Source organism: Mixophyes fleayi, chromosome 11 (assembly GCF_038048845.1).
Source record: "Mixophyes fleayi isolate aMixFle1 chromosome 11, aMixFle1.hap1, whole genome shotgun sequence".
NCBI lineage: Eukaryota > Metazoa > Chordata > Amphibia > Anura > Limnodynastidae > Mixophyes > Mixophyes fleayi.
The window spans coordinates 57,845,344-57,867,408 of record NC_134412.1 but is presented as its reverse complement, the minus strand read 5'-3'; positions in this window follow the sequence as shown (position 1 = coordinate 57,867,408).

The window sequence follows — 22,065 nt, the reverse complement described above, 5'->3', positions numbered from 1 at the left end:
TGTATGTCATGACCTAGTATCTATTTCTGTTGGGCCACTGTCTTTGCAGTTACCAGAACTTTTCCACGCTCTGTATTCTTGTAACTCACTTACTTCTCTCCCCAGGTGATCTATACGCTGCTGGTATCTTAAATATTCCACTTGTGCAGCTTAAAATCTTGTTTCAGCACATCTAAGCATTTCTATGACTTGCTCGGGAAACTTTCCTTTGTCACTAAAAGGGACATTGAGTGCTCCCTCTTTAACAGAGCTCACCATTGCACGGAGGGCTTCATGATTTTGCTGCGGTGGCCTCCAGGACTTCTCAATAGCTAACTGCTGAAATGCCTTGACCAAATCCTCCATGTGCCCCATTATGTCCATGGGCCTCCCTGCACCACACCTGCCGCACCAATGGTCATTCCGCCACTGCCCCTACTGTACTTGACCTATGCTTGCCCATCCCTTCCCAACTCTGTTCTGCCTCTCGCAGCGTAAGGAGTCGTAAGTGTAAGATGCACCAAAATCTGCACAGGGCATATGCATATATTTTCTTGATATGCAGACGCAGTAAGAAAATGGATATCTTACACATATAAAACAAACATATGTCCATATCTTTAGTGTAAGTCCTTACATGTGAAAAAGGGCAATCAATGGTAACACTCTTTGCTTTCTCAGTTACGACATTACACATCATGAAGAATTATAACTATTAGAAAGAGGTGAACATAGTGGTAAGTTGCTGAATTAAATTTTTAAACCTGTTGATCCTGCTCTTAAAACTGCTGTCACATACCATTCGTCATTCCCTCTTTAGCCGGCAATGCAATCACAGATCATAATGATGCTATCCCAAGACCCATATAACCATAGATTATATACTACACGATGTAGTCTCCAGCCGTATCAATTTATTGCTCCTGACAGCATGGTGAGTTTACATACTTCCCAGGGTATAATGTTTATATAAGTTTATATAATTTAGAACAGACCCAGGAATTTATTTTTGCAAAAATGTAACAAACAATGCAATAATTAATAAGTACATGTAATGATGTAATATGTGTAAAGAAAACATAGTGAGGGCGAGCAAGTTCATGAACCAGAACATTACCTATGCTCTTCCTTAAAGAGAAATAACATGATTTCTTATTTTGGTGACCAGATTGTTATTATTTCTCTGTCCAGTTCAGTGACCCTGCAGGGTATAAATTGTATAAATTTAGAAAGGACCTGTTAGGGCCCCATTTTAACATGTCAACTCCAGAAAATAAAGTCCTTACATACCTTGCCCATTTTACGGTAATCTTCCACCTCCTCCTGGTGTCTACAAATCAGGAAGGTGCCACCTGAAAGACTGTATGCTGATATGTGCCCAGCTTTATTGTCTTTTAAATATATGTAAAAGCTTCAGAAAGTTGTTTTTAGAATTGAAGTTATTTAAGATAAAGTTTCGACCATTGGGGAATAAGTTTTGCACAAATCACAGGAGGGTTCCTGTCCTTAGAAGCCAGTCTCTCTGTCAGTGATTTAAATACAGCCAGGCAGTGCCAATGCCCTGTAGGTGCTGTTGTGGCTTCTTAAAATTGTGTTTGTGGCCCTTGTGCCTGTTTTGACTGTATGGATTTTCATGACAAAACAGGTGGAGCACCTTGTTTTAAAATAAGTAATGTCCCTTTAGCACAACATCCATCTATCTATAATGTAAACAATAGATGACACTGCCGCTCATTAGGGTTTTGGTCACTCTAGAGCTGAGGGACTTTATGGTTTCCATTGTACTGGAGATAAAAAGCAGACTTGGCTGCAGTTTGTCTTGCTGATAATTCAAAATGTTCATTTATAAAGTGCCAATATATTCTGCAGCACTGATCAATGAGGTCAACGTACATTGGCAGAATAATAGAGTGTAAACATTGGCAGCAATAACAAAGAACAAAGGACTTGCTGGATTGCACTCATTCAATATTCATTAATGTGTCTGGTACACAAAAATACAAGCATTATATTGTATACTTCCACCATTGCTTTCGGAAACAATTGCACCTCAAAACAATAGTACAATTTAAAGACATGAATCATTATACCATGTCGATGGGAAGGAGGGGAAAGAGCAACTGCCCCTGACCACACTTATTTCTAAAAGAAGAAAAGTGTTTATTTTTCATAACAGCAGTTACTACAATCAGCAGTGCACAATCACTGTAAATGTAGTCTGTAGCCATTTACTTGATGTCACTGGGCTAGTAGTCACCTACCATATTTTACAACAAAGTTACAAGAGGACATGGCTGTTGGTATTCATGTACAATATTTAAACATGAATCACAAAAAATAGGAAAATGGATATACAGTTTTCAAGTATAAGACTTACCAGGTAGAAATGTCCAGGAAAAAAGTGATGTACACACAATAGGTATGAAAAAGAAGGTATGGAAATGATCAGTTGCCTGTGATAATTATGGTGCAGTGCTTAAAGATAGGGGGGCAATTGTTAGAGTTACACATTTAATAAATAAAAACTACTCAACTTGCTGAATTTCCAAGCAGTTATGTCTAACATCACACCACCTGGAAAAGTAAGGCGCTGCGGAAACCTTGTGGCGCCTAACAAATAAATGATAATAATAATAATAATAATAAAGTCACTATTAACATAAAATTCAGAGTCATCATACTTATATATTCATCAAACATGAAAACCAAGGGAGATAAGCAACTGTATAGCAGCAAATGTTATCATAAGGTGATCTGTGTGTGAAAGTCATGCGTCTGAAGTTATTGCATTGAATATACATTGTATCCATTTGACCACCGTTATGATAATGTTATCCTTATGGGGTAAACCCATATATATTTTACAGAAAATAATAATAAATAAAATCATTTGCAAATAATTGTGGTTAAGGGGCTACAACATACTTGCCTACTCTCATGGAACATCCAGGACTCCCAATGATCTCCTGGGCTCCTTGGAGAGTATCACCCTCCCGGATCCCTCCTCTCTTCTTGTAAAGAGGGTGGGGCACAGGCTTGATTACGCAATTTGCATTATCAGGCCTCACCAGGTGTGTTCTGATGTCGCAATTTGTGTCATGATGGCCCCAACATTCCGCAGCACAAGAACATGTCTTTTTGTAGTGGGAGGCAGGGCCATAATGATGCAGATGACGTTGTGACAGACTTTACACTTGCCCTTTGGGATGTCCAAAAGTAGGCAAGTATAGTCTACAATCATTCAGCTTACATATATATTAGAGTATACAGATATTATTTTATAACCTATATTCTTTAAAATAATTATCTTGATTATCTCCTTAAGGGAACAAAACGCGTTGATTGTCATTGTTTATCGCCACAATACATCCTGAATCGTGGTTACATATTCCAGGAATGCACGCTGTTCCTTACTTTTATGTAAGTGTATACTTTGTTTTTTTGTCAATAAAGCTGCATTGTACTAATTTCAATTCTTTGCCTTTGTATGATTTTTTTTAGCTTGACCGGAGTGAGGCTCAGTGGGAACCATTTACCTCGGTTCAGCTGGCGGGGTGTAAGAGAGAAGTTGATCGGGATACCAATACAGCTCATTAAACTCCGGACATCCACTATCTCAACCCTGTTTCTGGGTAGAGTCAGTTTGGGCATGGAGTTAATGATCCCTTCATCAACCATCTATGCTATGAGATTCAGACTCATATAGATATTACAACGGACGAGTAGTTCATCATTGCTACAGAAACATCTTTGCAGCGCAATAGGGAGCGAATCCCAATGGGACCATTTTGCATATTCACTATCGGATTATTCAGCATCTGCAATATTGACTACTTATTCTAAAATCATTTATTTTGGACACATGTATTTCTTATTTATGGATGTCCATTTTCTGTATGTTATTGCCATTGATATAACATTTTCATCTTTTATGTGATTTCTTTTCTATTTTGACATTTGATACCAGCATATAATTTATGTTTATACTTGTGTTTTAGGCTGTTCTATTTCTGAAATTGAGCATTTTAGGATTGTTGTTATATTAAAATAATTCATGCCTGTGAAACTTTTGGTAAAAAAAAAAGTCAGTTAAAAAATACAAACATCCACAGGAAATCTGCACCAGACTTGAACAGAAGATAGTTAGAAAGCTTACATTTGCTTTGTGTGAATAAGGAACTCACCAGCAATAAATGAACCAATCCAATGCTGGGAAAAAAAACTATCTTTTTAATCATTGCTCTTCCTTAATTTAGGATTTATTAATTGTCTTTAAATGAATTTTATGGCGAGAACGTGACCTTATTTGCTGTAGCTGTAGCTTTACCGCAGGAATTTTATCTTTTTGTGAAGAGTAAATCCATGTGTACAATGAGTTTATAGTCCGGAAACAGCAAATATAAAATACAACTAATATTCAGAAATACGAACAAACTCTATCAGCAATACTGCACACTGTACAGTGATAAACTATGACAAAGAAAAGTAATTACCTGTTTTCTCTGCAGTAGAAAAACATACTTTATATTAGAATGTTGATTATAGATATGTAAATTTTAACAAAGTATTGCTTCCCCTTTAAAACAGAAAGCCTTGAGCGTACTGGATAAAAAGAAAAATTGAACAATTAGTAATAGTATGTTATGGAGTAATGGTTTTTGTCACTAATGTAACCATTCTAAATTTAGGACACATATTATGGAAAAGCAAAGTCTTCCATCAGATTAGCTATTCATCTGGAACCACTTTACACATGTAATCAGAATACTGTTCCTCCAAAGATAAGCGGTTTTATTACTTATTGTTAATGTGATGACCCAATCTGAGCTGTCTCTTCTTGTTGTGCTTCTGGTGGCCAAATTACTCAGGTAAATTAGATGACTCCTCTTGTACACCTTCCCCTTGTCAAGTAGGGAGTCATAGAAATTACATATTCTTTTGTAGCATACACAACTTGAATATCATTAAATATTGAAATGAGCTGTCATTGTTTCATTATAAATTCATCTAGTTTGCACCAAGCTCTGATGTGCTCGATAAGTACATGGATGCCCTACATATTGTCTCACAATGATTGCCTGTGTTTGCTGCTGGCCTGTCAACTGAAAGCAAAGTAGCCTTTATTATTAAAAGGCTTGCAATTTACCAATATTTCCTCTCTTGGTTTAAAGCAATGATATCACTTTCCCTCATAAGGTACAATACTCTCCAAGAAAATGTACACCTCCCTTTATAATGTCTCTTGCGCTTAGGATTATAATAAAGGTGCTCAATGTAGTAGTCTGTAGCCCAAGGCTGTGGGAGGATACAAACGCAATAATGCAAGTATAACCTTTATAGAAGGTAACGTGAACTTTGGGTCAGTGGCTTTCTTTATGTTTTAATATTGCTGCTTATTACAAAATATTTTAAGTATGCGGTATGTTGCATATACATATGGAGCAACAGGTATCCAAAATTGACATCTTAAGCTATCCGAGTTAATAACCTGTTGAACCATTTGTTAAGCTGCATTTTGAGTTGTTAAGTATATTAAATGATAGCTGTAGCTGCCTATGTGATATTTCAAGCTATTAGGCTGTGCAATATACCTATCCATTAGACATGTTGGCCTAGTGTCCTAGTGCACTCTTGCATGGCCTATTGCACAGCTCAATTGCCATGGATACTGTATATACCCTGAGCCATAACTAGACATTATAGTGACAACACTGAAACCCCACATATCTTGTTGTGTAGAAACTGCCTCCCATCACCAGCACCTAGACTTTCACAAGTGTTAGCCCTTTCTCAACTCTATGCTGCTCTCTCCTACTTCTTCTTGCAGTTTGGACTGCCTGGTGCTATTGCTGTGTCTTAAGCTTTATTGCCTCTTTACCGGATTCTGGAATGTTGGAGTCCTGTTTGGAATCAGATTTTAGTAATCCTCTCCTGAAAAGCAAAGCAATAGGTAAACACTCTAGGCACCCCAGGGAGAGGATGGCTTAGACAAGGAGATGGGTAAAGGGAAAAGGCAGAGAGATTGGCATTGTCAGTGGAAAAGCAGGGAGGCTGGTGAAGACAGGGTAAGGACAGGAAGTATGGCATAGAAAAGGGAAGGGAAGAGAGGCTAGAACAGACAGCGGATGGACAGAGAAACTGGTGCAAACAGAGCAGCTGGTGCACACAAGGGAAGGGAAGAGTGGATGGCATAGACGAGGGAAGGGCAGAAAGCCTGGCACAGACAAGGAACAGAAAAGTGGATGGCATAGTCAAGGGAAGGACAGAGGATGGCATGGGGAAGGGAAGTGGAGAGGGGATTGCATAAACAAGAGTGAAGGTAAGATTGACACAGGCAGAATAGAGTGAAAGTGAAAGGTCTGCCAGTGACACGAAGAGACAGACTTACTTTATTTTCCTTCAGTCCTTCCTCTGTGTACAGAGGAAGGACTGCTGTATATACACAGCGGTCGAAGTCTAAATTTAGTAGTGGCAGTATGGAAATGTTCAAGTGTCGATATGGATGATGTTGTGCTGCAGAATTTTACTGTAGGTTGAGATGTAATATTAAGTAAGAACAACGTGGCTTGATTCAAACAGGCAGTGGTACTGAACTTATCATTATAGAGGGTGGGCCTTAATACCCACTCAGCCTTCTGATGTACATGAGAGGAATGCAGCACTGAACAATTGGCTTTAGGTAACGCTGGATTCAGGTAACTCTAGGTCATGGCAACACTTTAGCAAATGTAAGTGTAATTAAGTATGTTATGTTATTGATGTCTAGCCCATGACCTGTGTTTGAGGAGCTGTGGCTGAATTATGTAGAAATAATTTGTTATGGAAATGTATTTCAATTAGTGGAGCAGGCGCCAATTTATATAATTGCAAATGTACTGATTTTTGATACTGTGTTATATTTCTGTTTTCAAAATGTACCGATTTCTGATACAATAGGCAAATGTTTGAGGAAATTTGATTTGTAACTTCTAAGACATGATGTCATGATTTGGTTTTGTAATGTCTCTAGAGGAAATTCTCGTTAAGGATAATTAGACCTCTTTCATGTGAAGTAGCCAACACTGGTTTAGCCTGAAAACACAGTAGGGGGCCGTTACCTTTATTTCCTTTGAGGCCTTTTGTCCTCTGTGTTAGAACCTGTTTGAACAATGTAAATAGCAAAGTGATTTGGGAACTCAGAGATTGATGTCAATTTTGTTAAAGTTTAAAATTGCATTAATTCCAAGCTTGGAGGAAATATCCCATCCTGATGTTAAATGGCTTATGAAAATGTCAGATGGTTTAGGGCCAGCAAAGACTTCAGCGGGTTGCTTTACCATGTAATGTATCATTATACCATCTGTACTTTCTGGATATCACTAGTATCTCAAACTAGTGTGACTTCCTGAACTAATTAGGCTTTGACGCCTACTTACCTGCCATAATTCTTGTGACCAACAGATTAGACCCAATCTAATCCATTACCTGGCTGTTCGGAGGTTGGGACCCAGCGTCCAGCGGCATAGGAGGTCCATTTTGTCACAGCAGCAACCTAAGAAATGTCCCAAAGAACCCAGGCACAGTTAACTCAAGCTTTTTTTCTCATAAAAAATTAATGACACGTCTCGCTACAGGTCAATCTTCCTGCCACAGGCTTCCCAACATAAACAACAATTAACCTGGTAATCACTTTCTGATGTTTGTGTTCCTGTCATAAAATAGTTCTTATCAGCTAAAAGACTTCAGTGTAGGACAGGAAAGTAGGTTAGCAACTGTACCAGACAGGACCAAGCAGGAGGTAGAAATTGTGGAATTGTGCTTTGCAGAGAGCAGAGGGAGAAGAGTGTACTATTTATTATTTATCTATTGGTTGATTATCTTAAACTTATCACGTGTTATCACTTATACATGTCTATATATATATATATATATATATATATATATATAGCTCCAATTACATACTATACTTACTATATTTGGAGCCATAAATATCTTTAATATAAAAGCCTAGCGGCGGAGTTATAAACTGACCTACTAAATTCTTAGCATTATCGAATATATAAAAGTAAAAGCCTAGCGACGTGTGTTAGTGTGTGTGTGTGTGTGTGTAAAAAACTATTTTCACCATCCAATTGACCTGAAATTTGGTATACTGACATTATTTGACAAAAAAATTAGAATAGTGAAGTCAGTTAACTTCCATCATCCCCCCTTCCCCCCGTGGGAGGGGTAGTAAAGGCTAAACTTACGAGTTGAGGCTCAAACTCATTTTCGTGAGGTAATTTTACCTCATGAACACACACGCTGTAGCAGCGTGTGTTAGTGTGTGTGTGTGTAAAAAACTATTTTCTCAGAAAGGACTCATCCAATTCACCTGAAACTTGGTATACTGACATTATTTGACAAAAAAATTAGAATAGTGAAGTCAGATAACTTCCATCACCCCCCCTTCCCCACGTGGAAGGGGTAGTAAAGGCTAAACTTACGAGTTGAGGGCTCAAACTCATTTTCGTGAGGTAATTTTACCTCATGAACACACACGCTGTAGCGGCGTGTGTTAGTGTGTGTGTGTGTGTGGAAAAAACTATTTTCTCAGAAAGGACTCATCCAATTCACCTGAAACTTGGTATACTGACATTATTTGACAAAAAAAATAGAATAGTGAAGTCAGTTAACTTCCATCATCCCCCCTTCCCCACGTGGGAGGGGTAGTAAAGGCTAAATTTACGAGTTGAGGGCTCAAACTCATTTTCGTGAGGTAATTTTACCTCATGAACACACGTTAAAAAGGGCGCTTGCGTCGGGAAGTAACGCTCTTCCCCTGAGGAGGCCTGGGCTAGGCCCAAATGCATGGCAAGAACCTTTTTAAGACCTTAAGTAGCTTGATTTGACAAGAATGCATGAGTATCATGCACGGGTTAACTTGTATATATAAATATATATATACATACACACACACAATGCTGTACAAAAGTTTTAGGCGGGTTGCTGAAAACTAAGGATGCTTTAACAAATACAGATGTTGGTTGTTTATTTTTATCACTTAACAGAATGTAATGTGAATGAACAGAAGATAAATCTAAATAAAATCCATATTTGGTGTCACCACCCTGTGCCTTAAGAACAGCATCAATTCTTCTAGGTACACTTGCATAAAGTCAGGGATTTTGTAGGATTATAGTCAGGTGTTAATCAGCTTATCTGTTATGCTGTCACTGGGTTTCCACAAGTAGTCAGACTATGCTTTTAGGAAACAATCCTAGAAATTATCAAAGTGCCACCTCATGGTGCGATAATGACATATAGCTTTAATAAGATCACATGATCGCAGGGGAATGATTCCTCCACCCCTGCAATCGCATTCTGGTGCTTGGCTGTCATGGTGACAGCCAGGCTGAAGTCATCAGCGCAGAGTATCGGAGACCAGCGGAATGCAAGACAGCGGGCCCCCAGGTAAGTTTGTGTTGCGCTGTTGTACCGGGCCCCCTGGTGAGCCCGGGGCCTGGATGCGATAGAGAGAGACATAGTCTGGTTGGCTGTGTAAAGTATTCAACAAAGTTCTAAGAGACTTGATGACAACTATGCTTTGGTCCTTTTGTTTTTGCTGTAGAAGCTCAGCCTAGATTTATACCAAGACATTGGCTGTGTCACACTGATACCTCAATTAGGTTTAGTAGTATATATGTATCAGGCCCCCAGCTGATTCAGTCTCTTTCTGAGGAGTTCACTTGATACTTTCATGATTCAAACTTCTCAATTAACAACTCCAATATCTAATCAAATGGAAGGGGTGCAGTCAAGTGGAAAGGTCTTGGGAGCCTGCAGCAGATGTCCATGAACAAAGACTTATTGCTTTATTTTATACCCGTCATCCTGACAATCCAGGCATATTAGTCTCCCAGGAATAAGAAAGCTGTCAGGCCCACTGCTAATTCAGTACCTTTCTGAACATTCCACCTAACACTTGCAGGATCTGAACTGCTAAAATCTTGATTGCAGCATTGAAGCCTTTGTGCAGAGAGACTCAAGCTCAATTGGCAAACTGACTGCATTTTTTAAATTGCATTTCTATAAACCTGCATCAGGCAAGGATGTAATGATCTGCTGTTGGTAGTAGTTGCAAAACACCAGTGGCTTATTACCCCAGGGACAGTCCTATATAAACTACTTCCTGGACACAAGCAATTGACAGTTTATTAGAAGAATTTTCCTGGACTGGTACTTTTTTTTTATTACTCTCTGGATTGTTTCCTGTTTATTTATTTCAATTTCTATGACTATCCTCCCTGCTTTTCAACTCTTTGGATCTGGACAACGACCCTGCTAACTTTATTTACCCTGAGGAATTACTTATTTTGTATTACAATTTCAGTGGCAAAGATACAAGACTTTTTATTTATTTTGTGTATCAGTGTACCGGTTTCAAACTACATTATACCATTTACCGTTATAGAGATTATATTGCCAAATGTACAAAACTTTCTTTTTCTTTTGTGCACTGCTGAACAGCACTATATGATATGAAGAATTTTCAGTAAAGAACTTTTATACAAACCCCTGCATATTCCATCTACTATTCAGATTCACTTACAAAACATCATCCAGGGTTCTTTAAATAAATCATTTCATCATTATCTTTATTAAATGTGTCATGTTATTGTCAAGATCAGTGGGCCTCAAAAGGGGTTGAGGTTAACATGAAATAAGCATGCTCTTGAGCAAACATGCAAGGCAGGCTGAGTTTGGCTGGAGCAGGTTGTGGCTTTTTGTGGTTTTTACCTCTTAAATGCTGGGAGGTATATAACTTTGCTATTTCCCATTATACAGTTAATATTGTGTAGATATCTTGAAGGTTCACCGAGCTCTAAAATGGGCCACATTTAGATTGAGGAGTAAATCCAGCTAACGGGTGCAAATTTGCATCAGGCTAAACATTGTTTTATGGCAAAGGGTTCAAATGCAATTTGCTTTTTATACTGCCTGTTTTTGCATGTAGCACATAAATACGGGGCAGCTTTATTTTTACACTGGAAAATAGAATAGACTTAGCAGAGCTCTAAATCTGTCTGCACATTTTAAATTTGGTCTCACTGTAGTTCAACATGATTTTGCCAAAGTGCCCAAGTGCTACTACCACCAAGCCAGCTCACACTTTTGTTTATCTGCAAAATCTTACTCCTCTGAAGCAGTATATCCAGGGCAGCTGAGTATTACTAAGCTGCTCCAGCTATAGTATTTTGTTACATTTCGGCAATAACTGAACTTTTATTGGCACGATAAGCAGCAATTAAAAATTTAGCCTTATGTTTATAATGATAAATAGACTCCTAAATTCTTTTCCACACATTAACCTACCAGCATGTTTTTGGACTGAGGAAACCCTCGCAAACAAAGGGAGAGCATAAAAATTCCACACAGATAGTTCCCTGTTCGAAATGGAACCCATTGCCACAGTATGTTAAGGCGGAAATAGTAACCACTTAATTTAATTATTTATTTTGCTATTTGTCAATTTTGCCTGTGTAATATTTAGCTTATTTAACTGTTATGTGAATTTGACACCAATGTAGCTATAATGCACAGATATTTCCTTAAATATTAGTATAGACTGAAACATTGTACTGCATATGGGCTTGTGGAGAGACTATGAATGTGGTTGGATTGAGTTTGTTGAGAATTTAGAGCCATGGATTTATTTCCACCACAAATAAGTTGGTAGACAACGGAAAGCCCAACCTCATATTTCTTAATAGTAATATCCGGGAAAAGGAGGATTATATATGAGTTATGAGATCTTTATTTAAGCCAGAGTTTGCTTTCAAGAAAGACCTGATATGCCAATCCTAAGGAAATAATTATTCAGTTAGAGGTTAAATTATAACTAGAATTGTATTTAAAATGATCTTCCTATCACCTTAATGTCAGGGGTCCCCTCCAATCAGAACCATTCTTTTGCTTCAGTAGGTAGACCTCATGAAATCCTACTTTGCAGAGCAAGCCTGCTGCCATAACACTGCCCTGCTCTGGACCATCAATGTAATTATACATCTAAGTCACAGCTTGATAACTAGTACATTCATTAGGAACTAGTTATGTCACTTAAGCATGAGGCCAAATGTGGCTCGTTCTCATATTTTTTGGTTAAACCCACAAAACAACTGCCTCCAGTGTAAGTACTGCTTCACTTTATAGGTCACATATGCTATAACCTTTATTTAATGTAATGTTATAATTCTAAAAAAATGGAATACAAACAACATCAGCAATTTAATTGGTTTGTTTCATCTATGATGAATCAGCACAGAAAACATATTTCAATTTGGCTGTACTTGTGTAAAGAAAAAGCTAGGATAGATGAAACACTAAATATAAATTTACAACCAAATGCTTTGACATGGTTGCTGCTTAACATTATGGATAACGTAATAGCAAAAACAAAAAAATAATGCAAAACAGTATTCATTGCCACAAGGATATGAACTGCAGAATCAAGAAAACATTTCCAAATTGATTTTAATCATATTGTAAGTAAACTATTTGTTTATATCATAGGATATGTTAGGAGTTGGCAGTATAAAACAGTGAAATCTATTGCTATATCAATGTTGTAAAAATGCCACTGTACTATATCCGAGATGAATTCTTAGAAAAAATATTGATTCAACAGATGATAAGAAAAGATGCTCTCCTACATCTGTTCAAGTCATTTTGTACAGAGCTGGTTTCTAACATTCAAATAAAAGAGCACTTAGAGAATAGTGTTTCCACATGGTGTCATTTAGGATTATTTTATTTATTTATTTTTAAAAAAAAGGGAACAAATATGGGTTTTACGGTGGCTCACAATTTCTATAAAAGTACATTTAAAAAAATGAAAAGTAATAAATTGAGAATAAATTGTAAAAAAGAAAACTGAAGACTGATAGACAGATAGGAGAATTATACTGACATAATTCCAGAATGACCATGTTTTGTGAAAATGGATAATAAATGTCATACCATGCTTTTCCTCCAACTCAAACCACTGTCAAGGAGTTGTTGTCACTGCCTACAATAAGGCCTTTTGGATTATTAAATGTATCTGCAAGAGAAATGTTATATAGAAGCACTAACACTATATATACCATTAACATTTGAAAGAATAGGTCCCTCAAAATGTCCTTAGCCCTAAATACCTATGATATCCTGAAACAGTCACAAATACTCATAACCCTTGTGCAAATGTTTCCTTCTCAGGCTCATTCCTTTGTAGATAGACATAAATGGAACTTACATATCAGTAAAGAATAAAAGCACTAAATTCAAATCAAAGCCTGATTAAGACCACATGGGGCTCTAGGCAAGATATTTTTGTGTGCACTTGTTCACCTTCTTTTGTCAAAAAAACACATGCAAACTAGTTAGAGAAATCCAGGTCCTCAGTGCCCACTGGGGCCTAAGTGGGAGCCTAGGTTGTCTAATGGATGATCTGGCTCGGATTCAAATCCACTATTATTAATGAGGATTTCCAGATTCAATATTTCAATACCACATATGTAGCCTACTTAATGGAATGATTGCATATGCTGGCCAAACCAGCAGAATGAAGGATAGATTCTTGGAACATAAATACAATATAATAAATTTATGAAGCATTGTGTCTCCAGACATCAATAAAACACAAGTAGGTGACCTTAATGTACTTACCATAACATGAATTGAAAATGTTGCTCTTGAGCTAGGTAAGGATAGCTTCAAACCCTTTTTCAGAGTGAATCCTTTTGGAATTTTAATTTAAGTAGCATGGAATGTCCAGCTGCATTACAAAATATATTGTGATTGGCTGGAGGACTAGGCAGCACATGTGTGAACCTGGCTGAAGAGGTTGACTCAGGATTGGATATTGCAAGGCTCAGGGTATATATGATATTTATACTAACATTCCATTAATGACCCTTTCCTCTACATTGATCTTTTTTTCCAGTAGACCACTATCCTTCACGACTACAGCATAAAATGACTACTACAGCTTAAGATAATTCATTAGTGTTGATATTTTCATGTTTTGTACTTTTCTGTCATGTTTATGTTACAATTAACATGCATTGCATAAATGTATAACTTCCACTCCAGGATGATATTCAAAATCTAGGAATCTCATGGCAACTAATTTATAACCTTTAGATGCATCTTCATAGCTTGTAACTTAAAGTATGCAGTGGGTAATACCAATAACCTCTACCATTCATACTACTAATAACATAGTATTTCACGTTATAATATTTAATATACAGCATCTGTTATTGTTACTTTATTTATTATGTATATTCTATGTCAATTACTATATTCTTGTTGCTCATTCAAAGTCCCGACTCCTGTTCAATCATATTTCTCAACTGACATTCTTCAAATATTGCCATTGATATTTGATATAGATAGATAGATACCAGATGTTCTGTATCAGAAATGCGTAATGGAACTTCAGTCCCAGATGTTTACTTCCTGAATGCTTAAGCAGAAATATGTAATAGTCCAATAAGCTTTTAGGTGTGCCAACATTTTCTTAGTAGAAATATATAGTTAATCTTTATGGTTTGGGGACTTTATCCCTGGGAAATTAGCTTGGGTCCAACGTCTGAGTTTTCGATTTCACAATAATATACTGTATAATACATATGCCAGATGACATTTGAATTTATATATATAATATTCCAGGTATTGACTAGATAACCAAATTAAGATAAATATCATTATTAGCTTATCATGATTACAATCATGCTATATCATTAGTCTAGGTTATTTTAATTTTGTTTACCCCACATTTCCTTTTTGTCTTTTTCTAGCTAAATATATATTTTTGGGGAATATTACATTATTTAGATCTTTATTAAATTGTTCATAAAATATACTCTTAGTAGATCCTGTAGACTGAACTGTATTTTTGATATTTTTTCATAAATTCTGAACTATAAAACACATACTGCCAATGATATTCTATTTCATTTTTCTTGTATTATTATATTGTTTGATTAAACACTCATTCTATTTAAATTGTCTGTAATGTTTTCAGTGTATCATACTGAACTTAGTTATGATTCATTTTCATATGTTCATAATATTTGTATTTCAATCAGTACTTTTTCATTCAAAAGTTTCTCAATGATCATATTCATCTTTTGGACTAAATATTTTTAGTATAACAATTCCCATTTTACAATTATTCACACTGTTTGATTTGCACTTTTTAAATGTCCCAAGTACAATCACAGCTGTCAGTTAATTAATGATACCTACTGCGCACACATTTTACTATTAGCAATTTTTAGACTTCAAAGTTAAGATACTTTTTACCTAACTTCAGCCATATTATTAACCATGGTATTTATGTGGATGTAAATCCTTGCCTTATCATTTAGTTTTAAACAATATACTCTGGTTAGATCAGCTGCTTCATTGGCTGACACAGGTATTTGAATCCTCAATATTAGAGATATGCTATTCCTCTGATTCCATGCCAGAATATTCAAGAGGAGAAACGCGTTAGAGTTGGCAGAGATATGATTTTAATTTGGTTTGCATATAATTTATTAATGTGCATACTGTCCGTTGTCATGTGTGGTGATTGCTACAAGACTCATTCTGATTGCATGTGAAACAATATGTAGAGTTACATTGGAATACAAGTTACAGTATTGTTTCCAGTGTGTTCTTTGTACCACTGAACACTCAACTATGTCAGGTGTGATGAATGGTTTATGCACTGCAATCCGACTATGAAATCTTGCTCTGTTTCTCTTCGTACTATTTTCAATTAAACTGGCTGCTCATGCCACAGGTTGAAATTTGCAGTAAATTGATCTGCAGTTGCTTGCACTTTGAATTACTGCAATGATATCACAAACCTTTGCTTATGACGATTTTTCCTTCAGAGTTCCATGCTGACATCATCTTACACACTGTTGCTCATGAAAGGTTAGCAAGTTGAACTTTCTTGTTCACTGGAGGTCCTCCCTAATGCATCCAACAATCACCCTTATTGTTTTATTAACCTTTCTTTATATAGCGCCTGTGTATTAACAGTACAAAAGCACAGAAGGAACTCAGAAGATAAAACAATGTGCTTCATAGTAAAAGTTTTAAAAAAATATACAAATAAAAAAAAAATCATTAGGAGGTAAAAACATCCTTTAATATTCCATTATTAAAGCATCAACCACCGTGGTAAAATACACAGCTGTTTAAACTAACAAAGACATACACTTCATAACAGCTTTTGCTTTTAGTAGTAGACAAAAGGGGAAAACATTTGGTTCAGTTAGCTACAAAGAAAACTCACTTTGAGAAGTTGCCTGCCTTTCAATTGTGCATTTAGATTCCTATTAAAACTCTGAACTTATATGCCCTTTAACTGAACACTTCTGTTAGTAACTTATGAATTTATATTCTTATTCATATAGCGATAATGTAACCTTTGTTCCCTGACAGCCCTTTTTATGTTTTTTTAAGATTAATTTATTTATCAGATAGATATTGCAATATTTTCCTTTATAAATATATTTCATATTCCGGTGGGGGCTGGTGTTCAAAGTAGTGTGTATTCTGGTAGCAAATATACAGTGCATAGTCCTTGCTAAGGGCAAATTTATAGTGGAAAACAGAAAGCTTTCTGGTGGCTACTGTATAAAGCAAAGGCCTCTCTTATAGCTAATATATAAAGCAAAGGATAAAGTTTACTTTATCACTAATTACAACAATTCCTCATTTAAAGTGAAAAATATTCTCAACAAGCAGTGGAGCATTTTACTACAAGACACGGATTTAGCATCCATACTTTCCAAAAAAAACATAAGTGGTTTTTAGAAGAGCTCCAGACTTGAAGGATAAGTTATTTAGAAACCATAATAATCCCACAACTATACAACAGGCAGTACTCACACCTATGGAAAAACCGTGTGTTTTTTTCCGCTGTGGACGATGCATTGCTTGCTGTATCTGCATAAACAATAGTAACAAACCGAATTTAGCCTTCCACTCCACAAAGACGAGACAAGAATGTAGGATAAAAAGATTTTCTATCATGTGATTTAAAGGATGTCATATATCTTCTAGAATGCTTGTGCCAATAGCAATACGTTGGATGTACAACGAGAGTACATAGCACACCATTAGCAGAGCATGTAAGAAATATTAAGAGAGGACTAGAGCCACACAGTGTATCACACCATTTCAAAGTAGTTCATGACAGCGAGCCTTCATCATTCAATTTCACAGCCATAAAAAAAGTGCAGAGAAATTGGAGGGGTGAGGACTTTAATAAAACAATCAACAAAGAAGAGCTAAAATGGATTTATGAATTAAAGGCCTTGACCCCAGGAGGACTAAGCATTGATTTTTATATTCAAAGCTGTGTGTAGAGGTTTACTTTACTTGCATGGCTAGTCTAGAGGTTTTGTAATCTACTGTCATCCACCCTGTCAATGCTCAAACCCATCCACACTTTGAAGCAATACAGGATAGGTCGGACCAGTACCTTGTTGGAAGAAATAGAGAACATTCAGCACTGTAGGCAGATGACGTCATTCAACACATGTAGCCTGAGTTATAGCCATCTACGGCTACACGAGTCCACTAAACATTATCAGGGTACTTTTATTCCACCCCCCCCCACCCCTCCACTACTCTGATATTACCTTTCAACATCTACTGAAGACTTTTTGTCTATACTAGACTACCAATAACATCAAGATACATTTTAACTGACCTCACCCCCACTTACTCTGAATTCACCCCTAACATCCACAGAGAGATCTTTTTCATTGTAGGAAAACCACTAGACCAAGTTGATCATCCCAAGAGTTAAGAATGGCCATATATGCCTATAATTTAATATGCAAACATTTAGCGGTTCATGTCACACATGCCCCATTGCTTATGAAATACCAGCTAATGTTGTCATTATATTAAGTCTGTTGGTACAATGGTCATTATTTCATGACCATTGTACCAACAGACCTAATATGGACGATCACATCCTATGGGACCATATTAGGTTGCGATAGATATTGTGATCCATGCTATTAGTTAATGAATATCCCCTAAGCCAATATATACTTCATATGTAATTTATTACACATTCATATATAAGTGTAATGCAATGTAATAGATGCTATTGTTATGTAACAGGTATACACTGACATAAATTACATGTTTATATTAGCATCATGAATTGTATAGCTTCTGCACCATGAGAATGGTATTGTTATAACCATGATATGTACTTTTACAACTAACATGTGTGATTATAGCTACGGTTTATTTTATTCTACTCTGATCAATATTCTTTCACTAAAAAGAAATGAAAACAGACTTTGAATATCAATATGGACTTTATTGCATCAATATGGACAAATGTCATATGAATGTCTGACATAGAGTATAATCCATAATAATCACAGTGATTCCAGTGAAGTAAGCCAGCCCTAATATGCATATGTGAAGTTGGAAACTATATATCACTCCCCAGACATATGAAATCACACACGATTCCCCTGGACAGCCATTGTACACTGACATCACTGAAACTGAAACGCGTTAGAGCTGACATCACATTACAGATCGGAAGTAGTTATGTGCATTCCACAGTGGAACGCACGCTGAATCTCTCACCATCAGCATGTTCTACTCCTTATACCTGCTAAGGATCATATAACCACACAAAGGAAGGCACAGTGGACATCGGTATCGCATGTATCTGAGCCAAAAGTCAGGCTCCCTTTATTTGGACACTCGATTTAGTTATTTTCCTGGACATTAAATCTTTTGGGGCAGGCTACTGAACTTTCATGTAATTCACAAACTGAGTGCATATGGCTGCCAGTTCTTCCTTTGGGACCATCAATATACTAGTGATTTTACAAACTTGTAATATTTTTTGATCTAGCCCCCTTATTTTATTCCTATTTTTTTCTTTAAGTACAATATATTTGATTTTAATACATATTACATGTGCAATGCTTAACAGTTAGATAGCAACACAATGTTATATTTATACCTGACAATTCTGTGATATTTATTTATGAAGTAAGGTATTTATTTGGTTATAGTACTACTAAAAGTGTCAACCATCATCATTTATTTATATAGTGCCACTAATTCCGCATCGCTGTGCAGAGAACTCACTCACATCAGTCCTAGCCCCATTGGGGCTTACAGTCTAAATTCCCTAACACACACACACAGACTAGGGTCAATTTGTTAGCAGCCAATTAACCTACCAGTATGTTTTTGGAGTGTGGGAGGAAACCGGAGCACCCGGAGGAAACCCACGCAAACACGGGGAGAACATACAAACTCCTCACAGAGAAGGCTATGGTTGGGAATTGAACTCATGACCCCAGTGCTGTAGGGCTGAAGTGCTAACCACTTAGCCACCATGCTGCCCAAACCATGCTAATATTGCTACATCACAGACAAAGAGCAAGCACCAGTGCTTAGAGACCAGGGGGTAAATTTATCAAGCTGCAGGTTTGAAAAAGTGGAGATGTTGCCTATAGAAACCAATCAGATTCTAGCTGTCATTTTGCAAAATGTACTAAATAAATGATAACTGGATTCTGTCAGTTTTAGTCTGTGTGCAAGATGAGTGTGAAATTTTGTTAGGTAGGTCGGTATTCTGTTTTGGGGGGGGGTTGTGTTTATGTTTGATTTTTATGTTAAAAATGGATGAGGAAAGGGAAAGGGGAACTGTAGAAGAGGAGGATTGCATTAGAGAGAGAGCAGAAAAGAGTCAGGAAAAGGGGGAAGGAATCTGAAGTAATGCCCTCTGGCAAAAGTGCTTCAGGTTGTAATATTCAATTTTCTTATGAGAAAACAGTGTTTTGGTCTAACAAATAATAGCAAACTATAGAAGAACCTGACATATTTATCCAGTATGACTCCAATATCCAAAGGAAAGAATATGGCAAAATATTTGTGATAATTTCAATGTCGTAGGGCTTTTTAAAAGAACAATAGAAAATTCTAAAAAAAAAAGACATAGTAGAATAAAAAAGGCATCTAAAAGAAAACCAGTGTGAAGGAGAAAAAATATGCATTTGGGTGGTCAAATAATTTTCATATACTTCATATGAGGAAGAGTCACTCTGCTTTCTGCTTCTGTTTTTACAGAGGATGTTGCTATCCTATACATAAAGGGCCTCATTTAGAGTTCCAATGAAATACAACTAGAGGCAAACATACCAAAACCATACGGCGATGCAGGTGTGGCAAATTTAAAAAATGCAGCCAGATTTAGAGTCGGGTGAAAATATCCTAGCTCAACTCTAAATCACATTGTTAAAATAAAGTTGTACAGCATCTGTGTGCCCCATGCACAACCAAGCAGTATTTAATTTAAAAAAAAAGTACACCGCATTAGAACATGGTTTGTCCAGGAACACATTCAGCTGGTTTTCCTCTGAATTCAAAATGCAGCCCAAAGAAAGTAAGTTGTGTTAAAGCAATTGTAAATAGAAGTGATAGTTGAATTACAAATTAAATTAAATTTTTTTTCCTTTTTCTGATTTTCTTTTCTGCAAAGGCACACCAGATCCTCCACCACGCTAATCGTGTCTACCTCTGCTGCACAGGTAATGGCAAAACCAAATGCTCACTATGAATATGCTGAAGAAAATGACCACTATCTAATAATGCCCCTAATTTGTGTCACCACACTAAGCAGAATTTTGGATTTTAAGCTTTATTACATACTGCTATGCTTCTGCTCCACATAGTTATATCAATACTGAATGGAGTGTAGGGAAGCAGGTGGTTGTGGTGGTCTGGTAGAGCAGTGTCTGTTTCTCTCTCTTCTTTCACATTGTGCTCTTTACAGCAAGGGCATAATGTGAAATTGCCTAGACCTATAGCCAAAATTTGTGAGGGATTTGCTCCTCTGCTTCCTTTTAAATATGGGTAGTGCTCAGTATAAGGGTGGTTCATAAATAAAAATTACACCAACAAGGACTGAATTGACATTGTATTCAAATGCATATACTTTAATATGCGTTGGTTCCCCTTTTACAGCAATGACAGCTTACACTCTTCTTGGAAGACTTTCCACAAGATGTTGAAGTGTTTCTGTGGGATTTTGTGCCCATTCATTCTGTAGAGCATTTATGAGGTCAGGCACTGATGTTGGACGAGAAGGCCTGGCTCACAATCTCCATCCCAGTTCATCCCAAAGGTGTTCGATGGGGATGAGGTCAGGGCTCTGTGCGGGTCAGTCACACCAAACTCATCAAACCATGTCTTTGTAGTCCTTGCTTTGTGCACTGGGGCACAGTCATGTTGAAATTGAAAAGGACCTTCCCCAAACTGTTGCCACAAAGTTGGAGCAAAGCATTGTCCAAAATGACTTGATATGCTGAAGCATTAAGATTGCCCTTAACTGGAGATAAGAGGCCTAGCTCAAACCGTGAAAAACATACCATTATCCCTCCTCCACCAAACTTCACAGCTGGCATAATGCAGTCAGGCAGGTAACGTTCTACCGGCCTCCACCATACCCAGACTCACCCATCTGACTGCCAAACAGAGAAGGGTGATTCATCACTCCACAGAATATGTTTCCACTGCTCCACAGTCCAGTATCAGTGTGCTTTACACCACTCCATCTGATGCTTGGCATTGTTCTTGGTGATGTGAGGCTTGCATGAAGCTACTCGGCCATGGAAATATTGGGCCATTCCAATAAGCTCCCGCCGCACAGTTTTTGTGCTTACATTAATGCCAGTGGAAATTTGGAACTCTTCATCTATGGAATCAGTAGAGTGTTGACGACTTTTACGCACCATGCGCCTTAGCAGCCATGGACCCCGCTCTGTCATTTTACATGGTCTTCCACTTTGTGGCTGAGTTGCTGTTGTTCCTAAACGCTTCCACTTTCTTATAATATCCCTTACAGTTGACCATGGAATTTCCAGCAGGGATGAAACTTTACGAACCGTCTTCTTGCAAATGTGGCATCCTATCACAGTACCACGTTCAAAGTCACTGGGCTCTTCAGGTGAACCATTTTGTATCACAAATGTTTGCAAATGGAGACTGCATGGCCAGGTGCTTCCTTTTACACATCTCAGACAACAGGTC